Here is a 23,160-nt window from a genome sequence, read left to right as displayed (position 1 = left end):
TAAAATTAAGTTTTATATAGAAAACAATTATGCGGCAAACACCCAGAGAGAGAGAGCGAGAGAGAGATTTTACATTGCAAAAATCCGATACCAAACGAAATACTTGAAAATGTGACAATCCACAGCTCGTTTGCTCGTATAATATGCCATTCCAGATTAACCCACTGATATCTCCATGAATTATGGATGGATATGCAAACGGCGATGCTATGCACATTTATGTGGTGGAAAATCTATTCTGATTGAATTCAAATTGTTCATTATTTCATTAAAAACAATTTGTTGAAAGTGGATTTGCATCAAAGGTAATTCATAGCTGGGTATATTTTAATCAACGTTGTGTTAATATTGTGATTAATGTCGTTAGATGATTGTTTAATGATGTTCCATATGTTCAATTAGAATAATTTTTCCAGTTGAATGAAATGTATACGTTTGATGGAGTGGAAGAAACTTTCTGAAATTATTATAGGGGTGTTCCAAAAGTAGCTTAGAGTTTCTGCTTTCTTCCAGTCTATTTAGAGCTGATTTAAAACTTATTTCAGAAGTGTTTAAATGGCATACAATACATACTTCCACCAAGATTCATAGGCCGAAATATATATATATATATCATCAAAATGGACTTTAAGCTTAAAATTTACTTTTAAAAAGTTCCCACAAAAAATGTTTTAATTGGATCTCGAAGAAGGTCAAAGAGGGGTATGCAGCTTCAAAGAAATGTAAATCCAGTTGGTAATTCGCTTCAATTGAAACCCAATTTCACAATCAATACAGAATCGGTCACACATTTCCCTGAAATGGTCACACGGCCATCGAAAATGGGGTTAAAATAACAGGCGGCAGACATGTATGCATGTACATGAATCTTATATACGAGAGTTCACGTATCTCTACTCTGGCATACAGAAAACTTTTATTTAACGAGAACTTTAATTTCCGCTTAAATACTGCGGCCAGCAGTTGGGGCTTAAAAATGAAAGACATATCAATAAATAAGTATGTCCAGCGTTGGGGCCCGTGGGGGCTTGCATCAACACACAGATACACAGATACGAACGTGTGCACACACCATCCGCCAAGCACCACATACCACACCACACAACACACCAGCCACCATGCACCACGCACATCCATCGACACACCCATCCATCCGCACATACAATAAATAAGCCAACGCACATAATGGTTAAATAATTAAAGACGCACGAAAGCCACAGCAATCAGATGTATCAGATGCTATAATAGTTAAAGTCATTTATATTTATTGAGCCTGCATTCGTAGGCGGACTCAACGTTTAATGGTTGACCAGATCCCCAGTACGCACACACAGACAATATTCAGTATCCAGTATCCAGTATCCTTTGGGGCATTGTGTCCTTTATTCAGTCTTGACCCAACCCATTCAAAAAAAAAAAACCCCAATTCAATAAACGTAATGTTTGGGTAGGCCAGTCTATTAACTTTCAATTGCAATTCGAAAATTCCTCTTACACATTCCCCAAAACTCAACTTCTCAAAACGCATTTCTCATGCATTGAGGGTCGTGCAGGCCTGGGCGTGGGCGTGTCCTATTGTGGTAATTGTTTTAAAGCATTCATACATAAATTTGGCTAATTAAACATGACCACACACACTCGCACGCACACGCACATACCCCATTGCGGAATCGTAATACGAAAATATTCCATAATAATGGTATAATGTAAATAGTAGTTCTCATGGCAGGGCGGTGCGGGAGTCCCAGCAACAGACCCACTAACAAGCCACACAAAACACACATATCCAGAGACGGAGCGAGTGCCAGCACCAGGACGTGGACCAGTTCAGGTCCCTATTGTGCCCACACATATGTGTTTGCCTATTGGCATCGACAGAACGAGTAATAACAGGCCAAAACATAATTCATAATAATAATAAAATGAGAAAGGGAGAGAGAGAGAGAGTCTGGATCATGGAGCCATGGAGCGATGTAGCCAACTGCAATTGGCTTTAATTCAATTTTGTGTGCATCGATTCTGTATTATTACCTGCTACTGCCATACTGGTCCTACAATTTCTGGTTCTGATTTCAGGCTGTTGGTTGGTTCCCTTCGACTGTTCACGAAATTGATAAATGGCAAATCTAACAGGGCCCTCCGCACGGATTACTTAATTCGCCACTCTCCATGATATCCATAATTAATCAGAAAGTACATTTAATTACAGTCTTCGCTTGTAAAGAGATTAATGGAGGCACTCACCTTTTCATATACTTTATGAAGCATTAAATGTAACTTCAGAGGGATTATAATATAATGTATTTCTCTGATAAAAATAAGGGTACAGCTTTCAATGCTGAATCAAAAACGAAGCTGCATAAACGCTTTACTCGGGCTTACTGCTTTACTTTTCGAGCTCATTAAATACATTCATGGCAGACAACTATTTGTGGGGAATTGGGTAGTAATTACAGCACATAATCTCGAATGAATAAAACCATTCCCTTGAATACAGATATCAAAACAAGAGAAGCAAAGCAGACAAACATTTCATCTCTTTCTCTCTCATCTCAATTAATAGCTGAATGACTGCTTAAACGGATATCATCTAAAAATTGTCAAGAAAACTGTTGACATTTCGTTGCTTCTATTATCTTTGTATCTCTCCAAATGGTTTGCTCTGGGGAAAATATTCCCTTCCACAAATATCATACAGATGTTCATCTACAATTGTTTCAACATATTTTTCTTTGAAATACTCTTTCATCTTACAAGGACTTGCCATTCTTCAGCCAGTGTTCCTTCTGTTGACCTTACCCATTTCACAGTTCATTTTCCTTTCCAACAATCACACGCCATCCAAGGTTCATAGTTTTCCCTCCATTGTGTTTGCTCAATTTTCTCCCCTGTTCCACATTTTCAACTATTGACTAATTAAAAAAAAACGAAATCAGCAGCAGGAGCAGAGAAGGAGGAAGCAGAAGGAGAAGAATGGAATCTAGATGGCATAATAAGCAACTGCTTCTGTTTTCTGTTTCAATTTCTCCTACTGTTGCTTTTTCCTGATGTAAAAAAAATGTTCCTTGCCAAATGGCAAAAGCAAAACAAACCCAGGCAATGTCCGCAACGCGTTGTATATAGAGAGAGAAAGGAGAGCCCTAGTAGATTTTCTCGTATTTTTCCAAATGACCCAATAAATTTGAGCTCATTATGACACCGAACCACGCTCTTCGTTCTCCTCCTCCTTTGTTTGGGGCCAGCAGAAATACCAAAAAAAATAAAATGAAATAAAATAAAAAAAAAAGAAAGAACGAACAGAATTGGTAGAAGAACCAAGTAAGTAAAATAAATGTGGCAGCAATCGTAGGGCGAGAGTGAAAATAAAAATGAGCCACAAGCAGGCAGGCACTACGCCGGCATGGAAGGTAATTGCTATAAGCGGGGCCACAGTCCGAGGGCATTCAGACTTTCCCGGCGCATAATGAGCGTGAAAATAGTGAAAATATGAAAACGTCTTCGAAATCCGAACTGGGTCCGAGTAATCTTTGATTTCCTAATGGGCAATTCTGTTGGCAGCGCAGAAAATTATGCCATGCTTTGATTGTTTTATGTTTGTTAACAGAGGTGGAAATTAACAACAGAACTTTCATTTAAAAGTGGTGTTCGAGAGCTTACCAAGAACTACAACTTCATGGGTTTTTTTAAAGCCAAAATCTTAGAGTTAACATGAACAATGATTGAGGAAGATTCGATTATATTTTGATAATACTTACAACGAAATGGATACTTATGTGCAATGGAGGGATTGAAGGATTATGGGTAGACTCTCGACTCCTTAGAAAATCATGGATTTCCGTGAGATAATAGCTGTGTATGAAACACCTTCTGTTTTGCAATTATTTCACAGGGAAATGTTCATGGCTTAGCAACACAGCCCGCCATATGTGTATCGGAATTCATTGCAGCTTCATTTCACAGCAACGACTACTGCTCGTGCTTCAAATTATGCTGCAATTTGGGTTAGCCAGCGTGCGTCTGACCGAAATCCATGCTTAGGCGCTTTATTACGGCTAATTAGGAGTCGCCGGGTCTGGGTGTGAGTGAGGGTGCGGAAGCCGTAGCTGGCATTTCATTCCCGGATAGCTAATGCCGTAGCCACACACGGACATACGGACACTGACTAACACACTCGCTGGCACGAATTTAGGCCCACATGCGTCGTCTGTTTAGTCATTCGAGTGTGCACATTTGAATAATTAATTTGTGCAGTGGTAATTTACACGTTGGTCGACTGGCTTTTTGGTTGGCTTTCGGTCCTGTGGCCTGGCAATGGCAACTGGCTCCTAGGGCCCCGTCGCTGCATGTTATTTGATTATTTTCCTGTAGGCATAGCTGCAATTGCATCTGGATAGGTTGTAGTGCAGGGCAGAGGGTATGGTGTGTGGTTTTCCTATGTCATGGCATATTTATGACATTGGTAATTAAATTTAATTGTTGCACTTCTCTCACTGGCTATGGCTTTAACATTATTCCACCGCCGCCGCTTCACATTTCGTTGCGGTCAAGGGGCCATAACTTAACCCACTAACGCCCGCCGTGCACGCATTAGAGTGTTGCTTATCCTTGGGTTCGGTATATATATTTTTTTTCAGCGTTTAAGAATAGGTTCAGTGGGGTGTACTATACTAAGAGTTTGGGGAGTAGAGGCAAAAGGGTATCATTGATTTCAAATGAGTAGTTTGGTCAGCACTAGAAATAAGTTCTAAAAATATTTTCACAAGAAAAGAATAATATTTTCTACCATTAACAAGTCTCCTTCTATTATAATTTCTTAAGAAAATTCTCACAGAATTTCAATTCAAAATAATCAATAATCTGTTAGGGTATCTTATAGTCGTTCGAGTTTGCACTTCTTTTTTCACCTGTTAGTTTTTGTTTAGCTTTTTAGCTGGCCTTCGCTCCCCCCTGTCAACGACCATTGGCTTTTATTTGAGGCATTTGTTTGGTTCGCAGTTTTTATTGTGGCCCTTTGTCCATTACCGGGCCGACGTTGGCGTTTCGTGCCGCTTCTGATATGATAAGCTTAGTGGAGGAGGCCTACGCCTCCACCTTCCAAAAGCTCAGGCTCAGGCCGAGTGCGAGGGCCACACAGTTGGCCAGCTGTCGGCTTAATTGCAATGCTAAACGCTAAATCATAGCCTCACGTGCACCACGTAATTAGCTTAAATTGTAAGCTGTTGTTATAGCACTGACCAGGACGTATACGAGGACTCATTAGCCATAGCAGAGGGCCATCGGGACAGAGCGTGTGTCCTGCAACAGCCACACAAATATGTTCCCATTCACCCCATACGTGTTGATTAGTTCAACAATAATAAATTGCACAAATCGCACTCTTTCGAAATATCATCTGAAACAGAATTCCATTGCCAAATTAAAAATATATTAATTAAAGATTAGACAACATGAAAAATACATTTCACAGAATGTTGTTTATGGAAAATGCATCCACAAATATTTGAGACCTGCAGCATTCAAGTTGTCGTCTGTGGCTGGAATTTATTTACAAAATTCTTGATGGCTCTTGTCAGGTGGGGGTGGAAATCTGTCCATCAGTGTTGCAGATGCTCGTATCATTTGAATAGATGACAGCCTGAATGGCCATTAAAAATGTCTGTGGAAGCGTCACAATACACACATATGCTGATCTGATTTGATTGTAGTTGAGAGTTCTAGTTGGAATTCGAAACGAGAAAAACTATTCTTTTTCGGTAAATGAAAAGAGTCCACAGTGGGATTTGCAGTGAATTATTTTTCAATATATCGTTATGTATGGTCTAATAAAATAACCAATACAATTATTTAAGAATTTAAGGAGCTAAAAGGATCCCAAAAATATTTTGCTGGAGTTTATTTGTGTTTAGAGCTGAAAACTACATCAGCATCAATATTTATTAAAACTTTCTGATATTTTGTGGTATTGTATTTTAAACTCGAATGAAATCAAACACCAGAATTCTTTGTGTTTCTGTCAGAATGAAACTAGCCTTATATATTCTGAAAAGTCTTTACTTTTGCTTCATAGATTTCCAAGTTGATTTAATTTTGTAAGTAAAAGCCAATTGTTTTAAATAATTCGTCAGGATTACAATCGATACTTGCAAATTGTTTTCGTTCTAGTAAAAACCATTTTTTTGAGTCTATGACAACAATAATTCATCACTTAAATATTTTTCTCCAATTTCATTTGATTTTCCCTTGAGAGTTCTACGTTGCACCAGATATTTATTTAACATTTCATTTATTATAAGACAAGAAAGCTGGGAAAATTGGGTTCTTGTTGTTAATAGTTTTATAAAATCAACAATGGAAGTTATTGAAGCATTTTCTAATGGGGAAACTGCCCTTGTATGTAAATATGCATGTGTGTGTGTGTATTTTTCCCATTTTTCTAACGATTTTATTCTACCAACAGATTGGTTGCCTGGTCAAGAATATTAATTCGAAAGGTAATTTATTATAGAGCGATGAAGTTGTAGTCTGCTGTTGGCTTTTCCCCATATATTATACGAACATAATTAACATTTACAATCCAGTCACCTGTTGGGGACAATCCCCTGTATCCCTCCCACCAACTGTCATGCCATTTGTGTGGCATTTCCTAATTGTCTCAGACACAAACCCAAAACAAACAAAACAAACGAATAGTTCTGATTAAGTTCGATTTCCTATTCTAGTGTTCGTTCGGCAAACAACTCTTTTTTGAGTTCAAAATTTTCAGTAACTTTTTATAATATTCAACACAAAACTGAAGTACCTGGTCAATGCGGACTCATCTCTGCGACCAACCAATTTCGCTGTAGCGATTAAATATAAAAAAAAAAAAATAAGTTCGATTTAATTATGCAAACAAATACGATATCTAATTGAGTGTGCTATGTACATAAATACTATACATTCACACATGTGTACATACATTTATACATTGCAAAAGCAAGCAAGAAGGATTCCCTTTGTTGCTCATTTCAAAGTCAGAAAAAAACTCTGAAAAGGGAATACAAATAAAAACGACAACACTTTCCATATCTTTTTTGCGTTTCTTTTTTTTGTTGGTTGTCGGTTGACTTTATTTTTGGTTAGGGGTAGTCGCCCGCAGGAACCAAAATAATTAAATACAAAAAAAAAGCCAGAGCAGCGGGTGGGGCAAGGGAAAAAAACACAAGACAGAAACAGTCAACAGTCAACAGTCGAAGCGGACGAAGCAATTGAGCGGTGGCGGTGGGGGTGAGGGCTGGGGTGCTGTGGGGGACAACAAGTGAAATGGAAAGTGAGGAAATGCCCGCCAGCAGTTTTTGACAGTATCCTTGACTTTTGTTGGCGTTTTTAAGACCCTTACACCCCCATCTAAAAGCCCCAAAAGCCCAACCACCCATCGATGGTAATGAAAAACGCGCCCTTTGTGGGCTCCCTTAATGGGCGCGGGCGTTTTGCCAGAAATGCTTGTCGTGCCCCAGTTTGTTGCTCCTTCTTCTACTGCTGCTGCTGCTGCTGTTGTTGCTGTTTGCCGTTTTGCTGTTGCTCTTGTTGTTGCCACATACCTTGTTGTGCCTTTTATTTTGCGCCATGCGCCGGCAAAAACTTTTTGAGTAAATGTCTTTGTCAGCAGGTGTAGCAGTCGGCTGGTTTTTCCCTTTCTGTTTCTTTTGCTTTCCTGCCCTTTGGGCCGTGTCCTTGCTGCCGCATGCCGCCTGCTGCCTGCTCCTTGCAGTTTCATTACCCCAAAACAAGAGATTTTTGTTTAAACTTGTTTCAGGTACGTAGGCAAAACGGCGCAGCAGTAGGGGTAGTGGGAATAACAACAAGAGCAACAAAAAAAGAATACTTTGCATCATTTATGCGGTCTTTTGGCGTTTGAGTTTTTATACCCTCCATGAGGGTGTTACGATTTTGATCAGATACTTGAAAAAACAAAGAAGGAATTCTTTTCTGACATGTAAAATATTATGCACAAGTTCTTAAGCTGCATTAGCATTGGGAGCGAAGGAGTTTTTAAGTTTTTAAGATACTTATATGGAGGAGAAATGTTGAAAAGATCCAAAGAGTAGCGTCTAAATCTACATACTACCATCAAATGTTCGTTTTCCTCAAATTAGAATAAAAATCTTATAATTTTGAAACTCTCATCTGAACATTGAATCAGCAAAGGGTATGCCAACCTTGGTTAAACTTTCTTTCTTACTTTTAGCTTTTGTTTGCACAAAAGTGGCTCTGGCCCTTTGGCTGGCGGGTGACCTGTTAAATGTGTTTATTCGAAACACTTGAATTATTTAGACACATTTGACTGGCATTGACTTTGATTAGGCCATACATATTCCATGCATTCATAAAACCTGCTGCTTAGACAGATTTTAGACAGCATTTTATGGCGTACAGAGAGCCACAGAAACACACCCGAGTCAGCATTAAATTTAGCACACAATTACCAGGTTCGCAGATAAGTCGATAAGCTGCTGACGGAATGGCATCGAATGGCGGCGAGGCGATGCGATGCGATGCGAGGCGGAATGAAGCTCATTAAAATGCAACGAAATGTCACCTATCTGAAATTGAGGCACAATCTTAACGCAGCCAAACAGCCAATTATAGTGGCATGGAATATGGCGTAAATTTCAGGATAAACATCCTACAGGAGAGCGCCAACCCCCCTCGCTCACAATGGCAAAAGCAGACCAAGAATCTGCTAAATTAGAGTGCAAGCTTGTTAACGACAAAGGATGTCTCATGCAAAGAAATAAGTAAACGAGTAAATGTGTGTATGTGTGTACGTTGCCATTGGGTCATTGGAGGTCACTGCCTCCTCCTTAGACGTTTGCATAATATGAGAAAGATTTCATTCTTCTATTTGCGTTTGCTTCTCTCTTTTTTTTTGTGGTTAGTAAAGTCATATTAAATGGGAAAGGACCCGTGCCGCAGAAGGAGATGCTGCTTCTCGTTCTCCGGCTTCATCTTCCCTTTGGTTAACGGCGGAGCATAAGCCCTGGCCCATAGAAGGCGATAAAAATGGCTTGGCTATTGTGTATTGCCAGTGTTGCCGCTTTCTGCACCATATTGCCAAGTGTGCCGTGGCCATTGCCATTCCCGTTGCCGTTGCTCGTGCCTTTCATTCGGTCTCTCGGTGCCATTGTCTGGGCCCGTGCGTAAAGTGAACAAAAATTGTGGGAAAATTACATTTCAAGTAGATGGAGAGGCATTCACAGCTATAGAGCGTGGCAGGATGGACTGGTGGTGGGGAGAGAGAGTCCAGAAATCCCGACTTAGCCTATTAGCATTCATATTAAAACGAAAGTGGAGCCATATTGCGTATACGCAGCCATGTACCATCCTAACATATACAGAAAGTGCGTAATTCCATGGCTCTACTCCCACTACCACTTGCCAGAATTTCTCTCTATGCCTGTGTGTGTGTACTCGCAAAGACTCCTACAATCTGTTATTTTTGGTGCTGTTTTCTTTTTTTGTGTGGGGGGAAGGCAGCACTTGGGCAGATTTAAGGATTAACGTGAGCTCATCTTCCCCAGGACCCTGCCCATCTGAATACTTTGTGATGTGCGCCTTTGCATCTTTTGGGAGCCAGGGATACGGCCAGGATAGTTAATTCCTTTTTGAGTAATACGCGCTTTTTCCTTTGAATAGCCAAACAAAATTTCATTTCCTTGGTTGCCCCAAATTTTATGACGAGGCGATCTCTAATCCCAGAAACGTTTTAAGTGCATTTTTTGGCTTTTATATGGATGCTAGGAACAACTATTCTTTTGTTCGTTAATCTCAAAAAAGTAAACAATATTATTTTGGAACGGTTCTATGTAGGCAAAGAGGAAAAATATTATAAGTTTGCACACTCTGGCATGAAAGTATCAAATTAAATAATTGAATAGGCTGACTGTTTACTGCAAATATCCCAATCAACCTGCGCTTACCAGCAGCCCAAAAATGTTGCTCGTTTGGAGGCCTAAGCCAGGTGTCGATTGGTCCAAATCAATGGGACAAAGTCGCGCGCTATTAGCTGGGACAACAACCACTTGGCGATGGCCATTGACTGAGGGGTTTTGTTTGCGTGTTTTGCTTAGGTGTTGCCGCTTATGTGGCTTTACCTCTGGCACTTAAGGGCCCTCTGAATGAGAGACAGAGAGAGACAGAGAGGAGCGGAGAAGTGGAGTGGCCCGAGCATATGGTTACACAAGGATACAAAGTGGTCAGCGGACCCATTACATCGTCAAAAGTGCTTATCTACACAGTTGTTCAGTTGTTGCCTCAGTCTCCGTGTTGTCCGCCATTGTGGATTGCGGTGGGTGTTGCTCTGGGGTGTCCACAGCTAAATAATGCGCTTAATAGCGCTTGCCCACCTCCAAAGGACAAAGAGAGAGCAAGAGAGAAAGCCAGACACGGACATCACGCTCGGCGTTTTTGCCATCTGCCAGTGTGTGTGTGTGTGCCATGCTTTTGTCTTTATGCCATTAGGTAGGCAAACACTGCCCACACACCCACCCACATTGTTCCACCCACATGCAGGAGGCCAGGAGTCACGTTTTGGAGCCCGGACACATAGGGCTTTTGTTGCCAGCTCGATTAGCATATCAATATGCAGCACAGCCAAGTGCCAAGCACCAAGCTTGAAGTTTCGCCAGCAGCTTCAGCCGGAGGTCTCTGGATTTCTGGTTCTATTCAGAGCACCACGCACAAGTGACACATCGTTATGCGGCCTGATAAACATGGCCACACCTCCCGCTCCCTCGCCACACCATACACATTGCGCATACGCCACGTTGTCAACGTCAAGTGCTTGAGAGTGCGACAAGAAACTTAATGAAATGAACGAATTGAATAGTTCAGGGCGGCCTCTCTCTATCTTCCTCTCTTGCTGCTGCTGCTGCTGCTACTCGGATATTGAGTTTTATTTTATTATATTTCCCTTAGCTATCAGCTCCTTGTGGCCTCATCCTTTCCCATGGATTGTGCCATTGTGTGCGAGGCAACACATGCCGCCATTGCGCAGCATAATATCAAATTACAATGACTACCCATGTGGATCTCGGCAGCCCTCCCACCCGCATTTATTGCCTTTCACACACCTTTTCTATCCATACACCATTCACCCACATCCCGTATCCTATCCACTGCCATCCTTCGGGTTCCTCTGGGCTGTGTGTGTTTGTAAACTACTTAATGGTGTGTAAATTTGCCGACGCGCTTCGACGCTGTTCGGTTTCAATTTTGCGGCTGAGAAAAATTAATTTTGTTGCTTCCTTTCCCACTCTCTCTATCGCTCACTCTCTGTCTCTGTCTGTAGCGCTTCCTGCCTTTGTTTGGCAATTTTCCTTGTGCAACGCTGCGTATGCGTAATGGATTTGTGCAATTAAAGTGCAAAACATGAAGAAAAACTTACTCTTAGCACCGAAGATTGAGATACACTAAAAGATACATTGATTCAATTTGATATGAAGATCGGATTTTAGCCTGCAGAGATACAGCTTCAAAAGTTAGCGAATTTAAGGCGTATAATTTATGCTTACACTTCCTCCTGTGCGTTGCAAACTTCTTGTCGAAATTCGTAAAGCTTCTGTCAGGATATAACAAGATAAAACAGTTCCCAACACACACATTTTCGTAAACCAAAATCCTGCCAAAACAGTCAAACAAACAATCTGAAAGATAGACAATAAGTCAGTAAGTTAGTCAGTCAGTTGTTAAGTCAGTCATTCAGTCAGTTAGTCAATCCAACCCAACCTGTTGGAGGAAGTTGCAATCCTGAAGTGTACTCTTGCTGCCACCCAATCCCCATGCATTATTTGGACCACTCGAACGCCGCCTCCCCACTCTGAGGCTTTTCTTTGGGAAATTCAATTTTACCATGACAGAAATTACATGCAATCCAAGTTGACTCTGCTCCTGCTGCTGCTATGAAGAGAGCTCCAATCTGCCCGACCAGACAATACCAGAGCCAAAAGCAGATTGTGCCTCCTCTACACGAAAAAAAAGAAAACGGTTTACGTACAAAATAAATTTGCCATTAGATGGAATGAAGGGAGGGGCGTAAAATTTACACGATTCTCAGCCAGGCCAGAGCACATAAACAATGCAGCTGCAAGTTGGTCTGAAGAGCGAGAGAGTGACACACACAAGACTAGGCGAGTCTTGCCCCGAATGCTGCTGCTGCTGCTGCTGCCATGCAACAACGGTGTTGGTGTCGATAACGCCTGGCGTGAATTTACGATGAGCATACATTGAAATTGTCACTTGGAATGGAAGAAATGGTGCAGGAACAAACCTGAAATGCGGAAGAAAACATCCACCTGGGTGGAGTACAGTGAACTTTCGGGGGCCACAAATAGCTTCCCAGGGATCACAAAAGGAGTCCTGGAATATCGATTTAGCCTGGAGCCTGATTTGCGATAAATATGCTTTGAAATTGACTTTTGGGAACGAAAGAATGGGAGATGCAAGAGTTGTCTATCTGAATGGATTAACCAGAACCAAACAGAAGTCCAGGAACAGGTCTGTCAGGCCTGAGCACTCTGGAATCTTAACTGAATCTAGTGAAAATAAAGTCTCACTGAGCACAGTCCTGCCTGTGTCCACCCTGAGTGAATTCAAGGCTTAGACCTAATGGAAACCCATTCCATGGATCTTTTTCTGCCTCAGGCCAGAGCCCACTGTGGCGGCTGTGCGAAAATTGAATTGGTTGCCCTGCTACCGTGTATTGGCCATAAATTATCACTTGCAGTCTGACAGGGAACCAAATATAGGAGCTGCATTGCCTTGCAGCCAGGACAAGGCTACGTACACGCAATATACGAGCACGAGTAGGAGTACGAACAAAATAAATACAAATCAAATTGCGAGCAAAAGCTTTCTCCATTTCAAATGTGTATAAAAAATAAATATCGAAATATGTGCTACACGTGCTACATGTGGGTGTGTGTGTGGGCTCCATTCTTCCTTGGCCAGGACCCAATGCAGAGGATCGTTTATAATCGGGAAAAAGCAGAAAATTTCATATTGCCTCAATGGCCACAGAACCTTCTTTGTCTCCGTCTCTGTCTCTGACTCCACCCTTTGTGGCTGGGGCTTGTGTGCAAAAATCTTTGAACTATGAAAAATTGATATTAGCTAAAAATACTTTCAGTCCTTGTGGCTGCATAGCCATGTCCTTACACACATGTACAGCCCTTTTGTGTCCTTACACTGGTTGTTGTGGTTGTTGCTCCGGCCACTCTACAGCCACATCCCCATCCACATCCACATCCTCATTCTCATTCTCGTCTCTGGGAAACTCAGCTGGAGTGTGTGCACAATGATTAGACGTGGCTGACACTGGCCACATTGTACAATTTACTGTGATTCTTTTGGGCCGCCTGGGGACTGCTGCCCAAAGCCACTGACCCTCACTCCAGGACACACTTTTCGGGAATATGTCTGTGTCTGTGCTTGTGCTTGTGTGTGTTTTTGTGTTTTCTTCTTTTTTCTGGCTTGCTTATTTTGGCTGAACTTTATTTAATAAAGCAATTTGCGCTTGGCTGACATTAGTTATTGTTTGAGCCCTGGGCATGGGCCAGTGCCTGGGCAATGTCTGTGCTGGCACAGATAATTTGTGGCAGCCCCAATGGCGAACCATTAGGGGAAACAGTAACAGCAGGGGGGAGGGGCTCAGGACAGGACACTTGGACTTATTTTTGTCGCCCAATTGCCGCAACTTGTTAAGCAATTAAAATTAATTTGCATAATAAAAGAAAGTAAATAAATGATTGTACAAGTACCATAAAAATGAATATTTATAGACTCTGTGATTTGGGGAGGATGCCCCACACACACTCCAAAGCATTAATTGTGATTAATGGCAGGTGCAAAATGCTGGGGAATCAATCAAGCGGTCGACCAGGAAATAGTTTTGGTCCCTGGGAATCACGCAAGGCCAATTTAAAGAATTTTTCACGCTTAACCATTGAATATGGCAACATCCCACCATGCTACCCGGTGGAATCTGTAGTCAACGCCTCTGGCCAGGCGTTGCACCTTTCTGCATTACAAATCATTGTTCAGGCGTTGTGGCAGGTAGAGGAAGTGGAAGCTCTCCTTTTTTCCACGTTCGCTTGCAACGTTTTTAAGCGCACATCCGCAACGGTAACGCCTGCGGCTCTACACTTTTCGGCTCTAACACATGCATAAAGATACATGGACACGAACATACATAGATACATGGAGCCACACAGATACATACAGTTACAGGGACACGAAGCATGTTTTTCCTTTTGTTTTGTGCGTTTTGCCAAACTGTCAATCAATAGAATTGTTCGGCACTTTTTTTGCACGGCCCACCGCAAAGCTCCGCCGAACCATGCAGCTCACATTGTTGCCCCCTTGCCCGTTGTCCCGTTGCATGTGGCACTGCCGTGCAGCGCGCAACTCGCAGCGAGCCGTCAAAGTCAACGTGCATCATGTGGCATGCGCCCCAGTCCCACAGAACCCGGACCCTGAGCACCGGCGCAATGTTATTTTTCGCTTTGTGGCTGCGCTTTGCCCGTTACGACATTTCCAAACTGCTGGCAACACAACAACACATAAAAAACTAGCAAGTGAAGGACGCGAGCCAACGAACCGAAGCTTTAGATATCCTTTTGGCGTGATGAATGCAAACGGCTATACGAATTGGGTGAAATATGGTGGGTTTATGAAGATTATTCCATATAATTTGTTAGACTTATGAAAGTAAGCACAATGTATTGGAATAATTCAAATAAATTTTGCGATTTTTCCTTTTTGATTCCCACTAGAACAGCCGGACAGACAAATTGGCTTGACTTTATCCGTTCAATTGTTAAAACTGCTCACCAGTAGACATCCAAGCCATGGCTTACTTTTTTCCAGTACAGCAAACTTTGGCTCAAAACTATAACACCTTTGCATGGTGCAGGAAAAAAGAGAGCTCAAGCTCATGAAAAAAACTGCAGGTGGAAAAAACGTGGGCCAACAAGTGCCGCTGATATATGAGGGGTCAGGACCGAGCAGTTGGCCAAGTTGTGTGTCTAAATTTAAGTTTTTGCAGGGGCTACTCCTACTCCTACTCGTACTCGTACTCGTATTTGGCCAGCCATTTAATGGGACCCTCTTCACCTCAAACCTAAAGTCTGTGGCTGGGCTGCTTGAGCCTGAAAACTGCTCGTTAACGCTCTGGCAGAGGAGTGTGTCTGATGAAGAGGATGAGGCGGGATGTGGATGGAAGATGGTGGAGAACAACTTTGGGCCGCAGGCTGCGTTTTGCATGCGGCTTTGATTTTTGTCTTTGTTCACGTTCCTTCCCAGTATAGAGTCCCCCCAAAAGACAGGCCCTGCGCCCCCCCGAAAATCAATATATCCCAGTGGCTTGACGGGTCGCCTTTTTTTTTCTTTCTTATATGTGCCCAGCCGTGATTTTTCTTCTGTTTTTTTTTCTTGTACGGAAGTTGCCTGTCTGCCAGGCTGCTTAGGCATGCAAGGGCACAGCCCCACATGCATTCATCTTCCGTTCCTTTTACACTCACTCTCTCTATCTATCTGTGCACATACCTCCATATCAGTGTGTATGAATCGTTCGTGATTATGTCTAATAGCTGTCCAAGTCGATCGATGTTCACTGTACTTGACAGTCGAGCCAAGGCTTGACTCTCGCTTCTCGCTCCTCCTGCGACTCAGCATTTCTGCTGATGCATAATAAACGAGCTGTTCATACTCCTCCTCGCTAAATCATATAATAATAACTTAAGTAATGGCCAGAGTAAATAAATGAATCACTAATGAGCCGAAACAGTTTCCTTTTTGGCCCAGAAACCACACAAAAACAAGAAACAAGAACTGAAACGAGCTGCGACGCACTAAAAATGCGCCATTTACGACAATCAAAATGATTAAGTGCGGCACACGTCCTTGGGGGCTGGCAGAGAAAACGCTGCGTATACGCAATAAACACCAAACAACAGCAAAAAGAAAAAGGAGTGAAAAATGGAGAGCACAAGCGGAACACAAGAAATTTTAGTGGGTGTTTGGGTGTGCCATTGGGTGTTGCCCTCCAGATGTTTTCCCCACATTACACGATCCGCTAATGCATCTCAAGAATTGAGAAGAAAATGAAATATTCCAGTGGTAAAATAGCCAATGCTAATTGCAATCAACGGTAAAACACCGTCGGTACCAAATTCGCGAATCGTGAAACATATTTGAAGCAATTTAAAAGAAAACGCAATTTTTGTTGAGCGCTGGCAATTTCCTTAATATGGAGTTCACTTAAAAATTCCATAAAGATGGTAAAGAGAATGGAGGAAAATATACTTTAAGGGCTACAACAGGTCCCCGGGGAGTGATTAAAATATAATAAATTTCACTTGGAAAAACGAAGAAAGACAGCGGCGCCAACCTCAATGGGAGCCGAGGAGCCTCCGGAACCGAAAAGGAGATTAAGTGGTTGGCCAGCATAAAAACCGCACATGCAAACCGAAGCACTCACCCATCCATCCAGCCACTGGCCACGACACGCCCACCCATATGGACTCTCCACTCAAGTGTGCAGCCATGGAGCACGGGGTCCGGGGTTCCGGGGGTCCAGGGGTCCAATTCTGGCAGTGGAGCCCAAAAAAGTGTGAACATAATTTAACATGCAGCGGCGCGCCAGTTTTTGGGTTTTTCGATTTAGACAATGTTCAAGGATTGCCTCGGGCTGTGCCCCAACGCATACGCTGCCCCCTTAGTGATCTCCCTCCCCTTCTCTCCACACCCACCCAACTGTCAGTCAGCCTTTGTGGAGCTTTGAGCACAGGCGTTTGAGTGTTTTGAAGCCTTATGTGAATTTGATTTGCGGCATTTTAATTTATGAACATGTGAGAGAGCCGCCAGCCGTCGAGTTACCAAACATTTTGCCAAAAACATTTCCTGAAACAAGTTGTGGTTTTTCGACAGGGGGGCAGAAGAGGGGGCAGTGCAACCAACCAGTGCGCCACCCCTCTTCGAGACAGACATCCTTATGGATGGCAAGGCACCCTGCCCCAGCTGTCTCTCGTGCCACAGACGCCCTTGGTGCTGAATGCCAAATCAAGCAGCTGCCATTTTTGTGTGCTTTAATTTTTTGTATTTTATTTTCCCACTTTTTTAATATTTGTTAAATACCCTAACAGCCGGAGTTGTAGGATTGTGTGGTTCCATCCGAGCTTTTCGTAAATGTTTCACAGAAATATTGCAGCTGTCAGAGCAAAGCTTCGTCAACATATGAATATTTTTCGTTTCTTTAATATCATCGTATTACTCTCCTTTTTTTGGCAATGCTTGAGACTTGTACCAACAGAAATTTTGGTTTTCTGGTTTTTGTTGTTTTTTGTTTGGTTTATTTATCCAAGGCATGGATGGGTGGCATGGATGTCTATGGATGTGTGGGCGTTTTGTCGGGTTATCAGTGCTCGCATAAATCTTTTATCAACCAGTCGCAGCTGTGTGCCCCTGCTGGTGGCATGAGGCTGCTGCCTCTTGTTGCTCCTTCTGCTGCTGCTGCTGTTGCCTAATGAATACGCACAAAGTTGCTAATGAAGCAGGGAAGCCATGGGAAGAGAGAAGGAGAGATGTGGAGAAGAAGTTTTGGGGCAAACGCATATGAATATACATATACATACAAACCGAAAAAGCAGGAGCAAGGAATAATAAAGATGGGAAAGAGTAGGCCCCCTTGGTCTTATGGCTGATCTCATGCATATGCGACAGATAGAATAATTATACACTTGGGCATGGAATGGCTCTAGGCTGGGCTGGGGAATGGAGATGAGATTAAGGCTGAGACTGTATCAGAGTCTGGGATTGAGAATGCTGATGGCAGAGTCTGAGTCTAGGATTGAGAATGCTGATGGGAGCTAAGATCTGAGACCAAGTCTGAGGCGTGGGCAGAACAACTTTCGCATGAATTTCTGGGCAGGGGGCAGAAATGCTAATGTGATAAGTCTGCAGATAAAATTAAATACAAGTGCGACTGTATACATACATATGTACAAGTAAATTAGTTTAGAGCCTAAATAATACCCAACTGAGTAATAATTTAGCTCAAAAAAGGTTACAGCCTTGTAAAGATTATATGCAAAATGTTTTTGAATAATTTTAGAGATGAATAATGGTAGGAACAAATGGCAATTATATTACCCTCGATAAGATTCAAACTGAACGACTCTACAAATGAGCACAAATCTTAATCAAGCACTTCCTTAGATTACCACAATTTCAATAAAACCCTTTGACTTTTGATAAGCAAACCCGAGAATATGAGTAAAAAGTTAATTTAATTAAGAGCCATTCGATTTGGATAAGTTTTGTGCTTATGCAACTCAATCATTCGTAGTTGTTTGTTTTCAATTTTGTTCTTTTTTTGTTTGTGTGTTTGTGGAACTTTGTGCAGCGATTACCCACAGTGCAGCCGAAAAGGAAGAGGTAGAGAGAGAGAGAGAGAGGAAAAAATAAAAGAAGGAAATGCTTATTGTGGTCGTTACAGGGATACGGGTCCTGGCGAAGGGGGCGGCAGCTAATGGTAAATAACGATAAATAGAAGAGGAAAAAAAAGTAGTAGAAAATTGCTTTGGCCAAAGGCAAAGTCAATGAGGCAATCCGCAGTCTGCAGTCCGGAGACCGAAAGCTTAGTCCGAGACCTGGTTCGAGCCGGAGAGCACTTCACGGCACTGGGCTGCTGGGCTGCTGCTGGCTTGCTGGCTGCCTCATTGGTAGCTACAACAAAAGCAAATTCTAGTGTGCTTAAAGCGTAAAATTGTTTGTTATAAAATTCAATTGCAGTTTTTGTTGTTTCTGCTGCTGCTGTTGCCTGATGCTGCTCTTGGCCAAATGCAATCGGCTGACCAAGAGGAAACTTTGCAAGTCGAGAGTTGACTACTTTTGTCTCATCCCGAGATTTGCCCAAGTATAAAACTATAAGTTTTCCCATCGCGGGGTCGAGTTCTTGCATATCTTGTTGGCATTTTCAGAAAATCAGAAATTCAGTACAAAAGAGGAATAAACAAAACGCAAATTGTTGGCTGAAACACGAGATTTAATCGGAGAAAACTTAGGAAGCATTGAAGGAAGCATTTTTCTGCCTCAATGCTGCAGCTACGAGTATACTCCTATATGTTATACAATTTGAGTGGAAATGGCTGTGTGCTTTCCATCAGCGAGTCATGTGGCATATTACGTTTTATGGTGACGACTTTGTGGTGGCTGAAGCAGGAGGTGATTGTGGCAGAATCAGAAGCAGAAGCAGAAGCACGCAACCACCACCGACACCACCCGCTGCCTGCTGGCGTCACGTCATAAAAGTGCGTAAGCGGCAACAGGTTGCCAGGGGCGGTAGTTATATGAAACACTCCTTTGTCACGGCTACGTAGAGTCTCTGATCTCATACGACACGTTTTCCACCGATGATGATTTATGAAAGAAATATAAACTAAACGCATTGTTCGTTACATGCCAAGTGGGATGCAAAATGCAAAGTATGAAGCGTATGAATGGCATCTTATTATGTCGATGCAGTAGGCATCGTGTAATATCAGCTATAGCTGTTCAACAGCTGTGCCTAGGTCTATGTCTTGAGCTCTTTTCCCGATGTCTCTGCCCTTTCATACCTCTACGCCAGAGTCGATTTGAGTGTCTCTGTGCGCTCTGCTCGTTTGCTAACAAATTGCGCATATCAAATTTACGGAATTGTCTCTCCCGGCCTCTTTCCCTGAGTGCTCCTGAAATTTCAGCCAAGCCTCGACAAACTAATAGATTCCGTTGCCTTGGCGGCCCTCATATCCTGGAACTCTCTCACTCTCTCTCTCTCCGTGTGTGTGGCTCTCTGCCTCTGTGGCTGTGTGTGTAAGTCAGTTTATGGCCAAAGTGTTTGGTAATGGCTGCAAATGGTAGGCGTTGCCAAAGACTGTCAGCTAATGCCACATTTCTGCGCTCCTTGTCTACATTCGAGCGTGCATACATACATATATACATCTCTATGTATTTGAATATTTTTACAAGAGCTTTGCGTGACAGTAGACGGGAGTCCTACATTTACATATCAGCGCCATTAGAGCCGCCATATTAATGATTTTATAGTGTAATAACGCGTTATCACGCCGTCACTCACACACATAGGGAGACACTGCCAGGGCCACCATTGATATGGCTAATTCATTTGTTTCTATTTTCCCGGTTTTCCGCTGGTTATTCCTCGGCTTTTGTTTCGATTTTTGATTGAGTTGTTTTCCCCATAATTCATGAGAACAAAACCATTCAGTCGCGTCTAAAATTCAAAAATGATATTGATATGGATTGCAATAATGTTGGCAGAGCGGAATTTTAAGAGGATATTTGGACTGTGGGGAAGGACATACTATGTATGCGGACTGGAGCTGTGGTGTTTTTCGGGGGGAATATGCGGGCGTCTATGCATTAATAAACATTTGATTTGTGATTTGTTGCGCTGCATTATGCAAATGTGTGCCGCGCATAAATTTTAAAAATTATATCGCTGTCTGCTGACTTAATTAAATGTTTAAATTTGTTAGCAAAAACCAACAAAAAAAGTACACCAAAAACATTAACGAAAAGCGAGTGAAATTTGGTGGTGGCTGTCCACCCGTAAAGGGAATAAATGAATGGCTCTTAATGAGTTTAATGAATGGTTCGCCCCGTCAGCGGCTGTAAAGTGACAAAATTCAATAAATCAATATAAACACAAAGTTTATTTCAGAATATGTATTATGAATTCGAGTATGTACGGTGGAAAAGTGTCGCCTACTTTTGGCAGGCTCTGAGAACCCATTCACCCGGTCATCGCCGCTAATGATAGATTTGGGCAGCTGGGGGCATGTTGCACGTTTAAATTTATGAAGCAAACAGGAAATTAAGCTAATGATTTTTTCCCTTGTCTTTGTAAAGATTACTGAGCAGCATTAAAAGGTTAATTGATGATGGTTTCTGCGAGATTAGAAGTATTTCACTCCACGAAAAATAAACCATAAATCTTTACGGGTATTACAAGGAAGTCACGTCTGTTTAGGGATCTTTTTTCCAGAAGGATATATTAAGAAAATAATTCGGAGGTAACTCAGAATTTATACTCAGATATTTACTTCATTTACAAATGAAACAACCTGAATGAGACTCAAGCAAAGTAATATTATTTGCACTTCATTTTCAGCGAATCATTTTTAATCAAAGTCTCAGTCTCCCCACTAAGCGCACTGTTAGACGAACCGCAACAATTGTTAATCACATACAAAATCTACCAGAACCTAGTACAAGTGGAACACCAGTTTAGTGAGGAGCTGTTGTTGTGGCATGAAGGCTAATGCCTAGACTACTGTACTGTACTTGTTTAAGCTAACCTTCCATTCATGGCACACACTCGTCCCTACTTATGAGTATCATCGTGAGCGCATTTGTTGCTGCCATTTGGCTGTTCCACTTTTCCCCGTGGTTATGCCACTGCCGCTGTGGCACTGTGGCACTGTGGCGTACTCTACGCCGTTGCCAGGCTACAGCTGTGTCTGGATTGCTGCCTAATTCCTTTTGGCTCTATTCACTCGAGTCCGCTAATTGCTATAACTTCCACTCTTCGGTCTGCCCCGTCCGTCTGGGTATCTGTATTTGCGTTGGCCCGTTCTGTCCTTTCGTCCTGCCTCTCGTCTGTGCTCTTTTCTCCGGGTATAGTATGTTGATTGCGATGAAATAAATGAGTTTTCATGCTAACCGAGCAAAAGTTGTGCCAATTATAATGCCTGGGTTCCTGGGTATCGCGTCTGGTGCTTACGGTGGAAAAGTTTCGGCTTTTGTCTAATTTATATAATACCATTGCCATTTAGCATAAGAACCAAATGAATTGCTTAACAAATTGAATGCGAATTTGCGTCCTCATTATGATCATCATTCAACATCATTCAAAATATGGCAGCAGCAGGAAATGAAAAAGAAAAGAGCCCGAGTAAAGTGCACAAAATTCCATAATCTAAAACCAGGATTCCTCCTCCCCTTTTGCTGCCTGATGCGTTACGTACACTTTATGTGCAGCGATTTTAGCATTTGTTGAATCAGTTGTAGTTGGAGATGAGTCGACTCGAGAGCTTCGCTGGGTTAGGTAAGGCTTTCGGGGGAAACTATTGCGAAACATTTCTCGCTTTTAATCAGAATCTCCGACTGCCACGATGATAAATGTTCCCCTGGCAGCGGGCGCCCAAACAGAGGGTGGAATCAACAGAAAACCAGGTCGGGGTCGAGAGAAGGAAATATTCATAATTCAATGCTTAAACCGCAATTCATGTTCGCGTTTTCTTTTTTTTGTTGGTGGTTCCGACCCCTGGCTGCCAGTTTTAGCCAGTTTTTTTTTTTGCTTCACATTAATAGCGTTCTGCAGTTGGCGCCGCTGCAGCGCCAGGTTTACCTGTGAGGTAAACCTTAAAAACGCTTTTGCATTTTCATAAATGTTTGGCTTTTGGCTGAAAATACTGAATATGCCCCCACTTCCTTCCAAACACTTTCCCACTCAGTTCGCCCCCTGACAGACCCCAGTTGATCTGCATATTTTACTCGACCTCTTGGCCCAGGATTGAGCGTTGTTTTTATACCCGCTACTTCGTTGGCATGTTATGGTACGTAGTTTTTACACACAGATAGGTGGAAGGTGGCGATATTTTCTTGCACGGAATCAAGTAGATTAAGGTATGAGCTGCTGACACCATCTAGATTTGGATACTTCTTGCTTTAATCCTACCTAACAATCTCCTTTTAAACTCCTGAAACTTTTTAGTTCAGCTAATCTCTCTAGCTGATATCCAAGGTGTCCGATAGCCCATACGTTTTGCCTTGTCCATATTTTGGACAGGCTCAAACCAACTCCAAATCTAAATACAACTTTTCCTTCCCATCCACCATCAACCATTCTACGAGTGCATTCCCCTACCTTGAATGTTGCCCCTGCGGCTGTTGCTGTTGCGGTTGATTCACTTTTTGTGCAATAAAATTGAAATTAATTTTTAGTGATTGCGGATGCGGTGTTTCAGTTTCTGTTGCTGCTGTCTCATGCGCCTGTTCCCCCCAAAGCCTTTGGTCCGGCTCCTGTTTCAGCCACAGCCGCTGATTCTGCCCCGTTCCTGC

General features: G+C 42.4%; 1 protein-coding gene across 3 annotated transcripts in view; it reads left to right on the top strand.

Annotated features, from left to right (window-relative positions):
• LOC117897215 (lachesin) overlaps positions 1–23,160 on the top strand; it is a 137,552-nt gene that overhangs the window by 1,687 nt on the left and 112,705 nt on the right. The window lies entirely within an intron of this gene.

The sequence above is a fragment of the Drosophila subobscura genome, chromosome O (genome assembly GCF_008121235.1).
Source record: "Drosophila subobscura isolate 14011-0131.10 chromosome O, UCBerk_Dsub_1.0, whole genome shotgun sequence".
Lineage (NCBI taxonomy): Eukaryota > Metazoa > Arthropoda > Insecta > Diptera > Drosophilidae > Drosophila > Drosophila subobscura.
This window is presented reverse-complemented; position numbering and strand designations above follow the sequence as displayed.